The 7,617-nt window shown below is 46.6% G+C and overlaps 1 pseudogene across 1 annotated transcript; it reads left to right on the plus strand.

Annotated features, from left to right (window-relative positions):
• The first annotated feature begins 4,902 nt into the window (after positions 1-4,902).
• On the plus strand, positions 4,903-5,641 carry LOC309805325 (small nuclear ribonucleoprotein E-like; annotated as a pseudogene). Its single transcript has 2 exons — positions 4,903-4,992; positions 5,390-5,641. The product of its transcript is annotated as a small nuclear ribonucleoprotein E-like (transcript).
• The last annotated feature ends 1,976 nt before the right edge of the window (positions 5,642-7,617 follow it).

Raw genomic sequence — 7,617 nt, forward strand, 5'->3', positions numbered from 1 at the left:
AGCTGACTCTAGAACAGAGCTGGAGAGAAGTCCTAAGACCCCCACCTCCCACCATGCTTTCCTGCCCCCCAACTCCCATCCCCTGACTATCTCAGGCTGAGTCATCAGAGGTCAGCTCTCTCCACTCCTGATGTCCCCCCAGGAGACCCTGGAACCAGCCTCATCGCAGGTGGTGTGGCTAATTCCAGGCCTGACACCACCGGCTCCAAAAAGGGATCCCTCCCCCAGGAGATGCTGGCTTGCTCCATGGCCTTGTAGGGTAGACCATTGTCCCTGGAATGGCCTCTTGCTCAGGGAGCTCCCCGAGGTGGAATCTGATGCCAGGGAGGGGAGAAGGTGGCTAGGAATTGTGTTAGAGCCCAGCTGTGCCCCCTGCCCTGTAGCCTTAGCACTGGAGTTATGCTCTCTCTGTGTATCTGCCCCAGGGACACCCCAGAATTACTGGCCAGGACTGGAAGGGTCATCTGGGGTTCCTGGCCCCTGGAGACTCTGGTCCAGCTGTCCAGGCTGTGTGGCCTGGGGCATGAGGTAGATGAAGCCTGCCATTTATAGCTCAGAAGGAGTGAGCTGCACTCCTGCACCGTCATTCTCCAACTGGGGACTTCTGAGGACCTGGGTGGGGGCAGAGTTCTGTGTTGCCATCAGGCCACCTCACAGCCCTGAGACGCAGGGTCACTTATTGAGCGCCTACTACATGCCAGGCACTGTGCAGGCTTTGGAGACATGATGCTGATCATGACTCAGCCCAGTGGGGAGAGACAACCAATACCTGAAAACCACTGTGGAATTTGTTAGGATAAGGCAAACTGCTGTCTTAGGTTGGGATCCCCCAGAAGCAGACCCTGAGACAAAAATTCGAGAGCAAGTAATTTATTTGGGAAGTTACCCAAAGAGACACAGGTAGGGGGTGGGGAAGTGAGAAGCGTTACCACTCTGGAAGCCTGGAGCACAGTGCCACCAGGGACCTCTGGGGGGCAGCAGAGAGCATGCCCTTCAGAGTTTGAGGACCTGAGGGGTGAAGGAGCTGGGGTATTTATCTACCAATTCCTATCCTTGTCGGTTGAAGGCTGATCCTGGAGGGTGTTGATATAGGACCACCGCCAGCTTCAACAGCTGGAGAAAGACACCCCCGCACCCCGCCATGCATAGGTGCTGGAAGAAGGAAGCCCTTGGTATAGGGGAACCTCATTAATTTTGGGTGGAAGTCAGGGAAGGCTTCCCTGAGGAGGTGGCAATTGAGGTGAGGTCTGAAGGAGGACTGTAAGGGGGTTGCCTCTCCCCCCACACACAAATTTCTCCTGGAGTTTGAGGCACGCAGAGAGACCGAGGGGCCAGAGTGAATTTACCGAGTACTGGAGGAAAAGAGCAAAGATGTTCTCAGCTTGCATCCTATGGAGTCTTGCTCACTGAATAATAATATGACAAGGATGATAATCGAAATGGCACTGGCTAAAGATGACCCAGAGCGTCAACAGATGTGCTGAGCCGGTCACGTGCAGCATGTGGGCAAGGGGTGGGCGGGGATGGGGAACTCGACCCTTCACTGAGAACCTTGTGCAGTGTGTACTTGGGGTCCCCTCAGCAGGGAAGTTGCTCATCAAGGTCACACAGCTGGCACTGTGCCAAAGCCAAGATTTGAACCTGAATCTGTCTGATTTCCCCGGACCCTGAAACCACCATTGCTCCAGCCCTGCTGCCCTGTTTATTAAGAATCACCAGGGAAGGAGCCAGTGTGGGGAGGAGGGAGCAAAGGGCCCCGTGTTCTTCCCAAATTCTCTGAGGTAGACTCCAAGGGAACTGTGTGGATTACAGACCTTGCCCACAAATGCTGAAAAACAGGCGTGACCACAAGCTTTATGGCATCATCATAATAATTAATAATAATTATGGTTAACACTGACATTTCCCTCAATCTGCCTGTGCTGTTCTAAATGCCTCACATATATAAGCTCATATATTAATTTTCACAATAAGCCTATGAGTTGGGGCTATTATTATTCCCATTTTACAGCAGGAGAAACTGGAGCACAGAGAGGTCAAGAAACTTGCTCAAGGCCACACAGCTGAAAATGGCAAAATCAAGATTTGAACTCAGGCTGTCTGACTCCAGAGTTAACACCCTGAACAGCCTCATATGCTTGACCTCCAGCCCAAATTACCTTTGCAGGTGACAGCCGCTTCCCATTGGGTGTCAGAGCTACCACTACTGAGAGATGATTCTCTGTGAGTCCCAGGTGTTTCCATACAACTCACAAGCAGGGATGTGGACAGGTTTCGTTCTGGCTGTCTTTTCAAGAATGTTTGTATAGCAAGCAGCCCCGGAAGATAGAGAGAATTTCTTGCTCTGGAGCAGAGGGCAGGTTTGTTTGCTGTCCATGTAACAAAGTTAATGCTTCCCTCTGAGATAAAGGTAGAGCAGGTTTGTTCACAGTCCACTAGAAAAGACAGCAGTTTCTGAGCTCAGAGTTACTCAGCTGTGGTGCAAACCCAACGTGCACCTGCATTGTCCCCGTGGCATTTGGGAGGAACCAGCAAAAACATGAAGTTCATACTGCCTGCTGTGCTGTGAGCAGTAAAGTCCTTTGTCTCTGACCCTGGAGTCTTGTATCTTCTGCCAGCATTCATGAAACTGGCACGTTAACTTGTCAGCTTACAAGTAAATTCTCAGACCCTTCACAGTCTTAGATACCTATTTGCTCTCTCTGTGATGCTACCTGTCACCAAGATGTCTCACCAGGGATCCTGGATTTAACCTGTTTAGGTTCCACCTCTGCTGCTGCCTTTCTGACCTGGTGCAGAGTGGAACGCGAGGTATGACATGACGTGAAACATGTCATTCTTTTTTTTTTTTTTTTTTTTTTTGCTGTACGCGGGCCTCTCACTGTTGTGGCCTCTCCCGTTGCGGAGCACAGGCTCCGGACATGCAGGCTCAGCGGCCATGGCTCATGGGCCCAGCCGCTCCGCGGCATGTGGGATCTTCCCGGACCGGGGCACGAACCGGTGTCCCTTGCATCGGCAGGCGGACTCTCAACCACTGCGCCACCAGGGAAGCCCGAAGCATATCATTCTTTAAGGTTGATTTCTCAACCTTGGCACTGTTGACATTTTGGGCTGGATCATTCATTATAGTATAAGGCTGTCCTGTGCACTGTAGGATGTTGAGCAGCATCCCTGGACACTACTCACTAGATGCCATTAGCACCCCACCCCCAGTCATGACAACGTAAAATGTTTCCATACATTGTCAATGCCCCCTGGTGTGTGGCCTAAATCATCCTCCTTGTTGAGAACCACTCCTTTTAGGAAGGACCAACAGCTTAGGCAACAAAAAAAGCTGCCTTCTTTGTCTTAGGAAGTCTATTTTTCGGAGAGATCCTTCTACACTCCCAAATTATCAATATATAGAAATGATTCCTAGATTACTCTCAGTATGAACACTGGCATATTGGAAGTCTTGTGACTTTGGACGAATGAATGAGTTAACGAGCAAATTATAAAAAGTAACAACAACACTGTACACCCATGTTCATGGCAGCATTATTCACAATAGCTAAAAGGTGGAAGCAAACCAAATGGCCATTGGTGGACAAATGGATAAACAAAATGTGGTTCATCCACACAATGGAATATTATTCAGTCTTAAAAAGGAAGGACCTTCTGACACAAGCTGCAATGTGGATGAAACTTGAGGACATTATACTAAATGAAATAAGTCAGTCACAAAAAGGACAAATATTGTATGATTCGTCTTATATGAGGTCCCTAGAGTAGTCAAATTCGCAGAGACAGAAGAAAGTAGAAAGGTGGGTGCAAGCGGCTGAGGGGTGGAAATGGGGAGTAAGTGTTTAATGGGGACAGAGTCCCCATTTTGCGAGATGAAAAGAGTTCTGGAGGTGGATGGTGGTGACGGCTGCACAATAATGTGAATGTACTTAATGCTACTTAACTATACACTGAAAAAAGATTAAGATGGTAAATTTTATGTTATGTGTATTTTACCACAATTTTTAAACAGTAACAACAACAAAACGACCAATAACATCTGTTGAGTATTTACTATGCACCGGGCACCGAGTGTGTTAGATGCACTATCTCAGAGCGTACAAACTTCAGTTATCCCCACGTCACCTCTACCCTTTTGTCCATGTCTTACTTTGGGTTTCCCCCAAAGTAGACCCCAAAGCAAGAGTTTGTGGGAGGTGGTTCCTGGAAGCCTGGTGAGAGAGTGGGGAAAGGAGACAGGGAGAGGAGGTACATTCCTGAGTGGCTACTGCTGCGGGCAACCAGGGGTTGCTTCCACTAGGGATCTTCTGAACACTTCTGACGTCTACTCTGAAGTCATCTTAGAGTCATCCAACTGAAAGGTCAGGAGGCTGGGGGTATTTGCCCACCAACTCTTGACCCTCAGAGATTGATGGCTCCACCCTGGGCATTAACACCCTGCTGCTTCCGGTCTGCCACATGCGGGGCCAAGAACACTCTGTAACAGAAGTCGTTGGCATGTAATGGGAACTGTCTGCAGGTGAACTATGGGTGTGTTGAAGAAATATGGGGAGGGGTCATCAACAGCGGCTGCTAAGGCCATGTCTGTGTACCAAAGCTTCTATCATTTCCTTGATTTTTTTTTTCTTTAAATCTATCATTTAAAAAAATCTCAGGGGCTTCCCTGGTGGCACAGTGGTTGAGAGTCCGCCTGCCAATGCAGGGGACATGGGTTCGTGTCCCGGTCCGGGAAGATCCCACATGCCGCGGAGTGGCTGGGTCCGTGAGCCATGGCCGCTGAGCCTGCGCGTCCGGAGCCTGTGCTCTGCAACGGGAGAGGCCACAACGGCGAGAGGCCTGCATACCGCAAAAAAAAAAAAAAAAAATTCTCAGGTGGGTTAGTCATTGTGAGCATCCACCATGGGGTACCATGGTCAGAACCAAAAAGTGCAGAAGGTGACAGTGCACCCCATCATTTTCAGATACTTCCAAAAGAGATCTCGGATACAAGTCCAGCTTTATTTTACTTATTTATTTTTTAGTATAAGTTTATTTTATTTATTTATTTTTAGTTGCATTGGGTCTTCGTTGCTGCGCATGGGGTTTCTCTAGCTGTGGCGAGCCGGGGCTACTCTTCGTTGCGGTGCGCGGGCTTCTCCTTGCGGTGGCTTCTCTTGTTGCAGAGCACAGGCTCTAGGCATGCAGGCTTCAGTAGCTGTGGCATGTGGGCTCAGTAGTTGTGGGTCGGGGGCTCTAGAGTGCGGGCTCTGTAGTTGTGGTGCACGGGCTTAGTTGCTCTGCGGCATGTGGGATCTTCCCGGACCAGGGCTTGAACCTGTGTCGCCTGCATTGACAGGTGGATTCTTAACAACTGTGCTACCAGTTGAGGGAATTCCCTCAACTGTAGCTTTATGAGCAAGTGAGTATGCAGATAGAGGGCTGTATCATTGGTTTTAATGAGTACAGAAACCTTATATCAGATGATGCTGAGGGATTCATTCTAAAACAAAGTCAAGAAAACACCTGGGGCGGATCATGTGCAAAGGAGGTAATATTACTCTGCTCCAAAGTGTCTCCAACTAGAATATTACTCAGCCATAAAAGAGGATAAAATAATGCCATTTGCAGCAACAAAGGTGGACGTAGAGATGATCATACTAAGTGAAGTAAGTCAGAAAGAGAAAGACAAACACCATATGATATCACTTATATGTGGAATCTAAAATATGACACAAATGAACTTATCAGAAACAGACTCACAGATGTAGAGAACAGACTGGTGGTTGCCAAGGGGGAAGAAGATGGGGGAGGGATAGATTGGGAGGTTTTTTTTTTTTAACATCTTTATTAGAGTATAATTGCTTTACAATGGTGTGCTTTACAATTAGTTTCTGCTTTATAACAAAGTGAATCAGCTATACGTATACATATATCCCCATATCTCCTCCCTCTTGCATCTGCCTCCCACCCTCCCTATCCCAACCCTGTAGATGGACACAAAGCACTGAGCTGATCTCCCTGTGCTATGCGGCTGCTTCCCACTAGCTATCTATTTTACATTTGGTAGTGTATATATGTCCATGCCACTCTCTCACTTCATCTCAGCTTACCCTTCCCCCTCCCCATGTCCTCAAGTCCATTCTCTACATCTGCGTCTCTATTTCTGTCCTGCCCCTAGGTTCTTCAGAACCATTTTTTAAAATTCCATATATATGTGAGAGCATACGGTATTCGTTTTCCTCTTTCTGAATTACTTCACTCTGTATGACAGACTCTAGGTCCATCCACCTCACTACAAATAACTCAATATCATTTCTTTTTATGGCTGAGTAAGATTCTATTGTATATATGTGCCACATCTTCTTTATCCATCATCTGTCGATGGACACTTAGGTTGATTCCATGTCCTGGCTATTGTAAATAGAGCTGCAATGAACATTTTGGTACATGACTCTTTTTGAATTATGGTTTTCTCAGGGTATATGCCCAGTAGTGGGATTGCTGGGTCATATGGTAGTTCTATTTTTAGTTTTTTAAGGAACCTCCATACTGTTCTCCATAGTGGTTGTATCAATTTACATTCCCACCAACAGTGCAAGAGGGTTCCTTTTTCTCCACACCCTCTCCAGCATTTATTGTTTGTAGATTTTTGGATGATGGCCCTTCTGGCCCCACATTGTAGTTTTGATTTGCATTTCTCTAATGATTAGTGATGTTGAGCATTCTTTAAAGTGTTTGTTGGCAATCTGTATATCTTCTTTGGAGAAATGTCTATTAGAATGGGAGTTTGGAGTTAGCAGATGCAAACTCTTATATAGAGAATGTATAAACAGCAAGCTGTATAGCACAGGAAACAATAGTCAATATCCTGTGATAAACCATAATGGAAAAGAATATGAAGAAGAATATACATGTATAACTGAATCACTTTGCTGTACAGAAGAAATGAACACAGCATTGTAAATCAACTATACTTCAATAAAATTAAAACAAAACAAAACAAAGTATCTTCAACTAGAACTTTTCGGCCATGGCACATGACTTGGTTCAGTCTAGTTCAAGATGCTGACAAACTTCAGGGCTGGTGCTTGAAAGACAGAATTTGGGTGCTTGAAAGAAGCTTCTCAAGGAGTTAAAATGTATTTGAACGTGTGACAATTGATATTTATAGAATAAAGGTTTTTGATTTCTTTGTCCCTTTCATGGCGGTAGCAGGGTAAACTTTTGAGAAGGTGCCAAATGTCTAAGAACATATATCTGCCCCTGAGAGAATTTCTGTAGAATTCAATTCCATTAGTTAAAATAGTTTTTCTAGGGGACTTCCCTGGTGGTCCAGTGGTTAAGAATCCGCCTTCCAATGCAGGGGATGGGGTTCTATTCCCTGTTGGGGAACTGAGATCCCACGTGCCTCAGGGCAACTAAGCCCACATGCCGCAACTACTGAGCCCGCGCGTTCTAGAGCCCGTGCACCACATCTAGAGACCCTGTGCTCTGCAACTAGAGAAGCCCGCGCGCCACAATGAAGAGCCTGAGCACCACAAAGGAAGATCCCGAGTGCCTCAACTAAGACCTGACAGGGCCAAATAATAATAAAAAATGTTTAAAAAAAAATAAATACAATAAAATAGTTTTTCT

The sequence above is a fragment of the Mesoplodon mirus genome (genome assembly GCF_964341445.2).
Source record: "Mesoplodon mirus genome assembly, chromosome: 5".
Lineage (NCBI taxonomy): Eukaryota > Metazoa > Chordata > Mammalia > Artiodactyla > Ziphiidae > Mesoplodon > Mesoplodon mirus.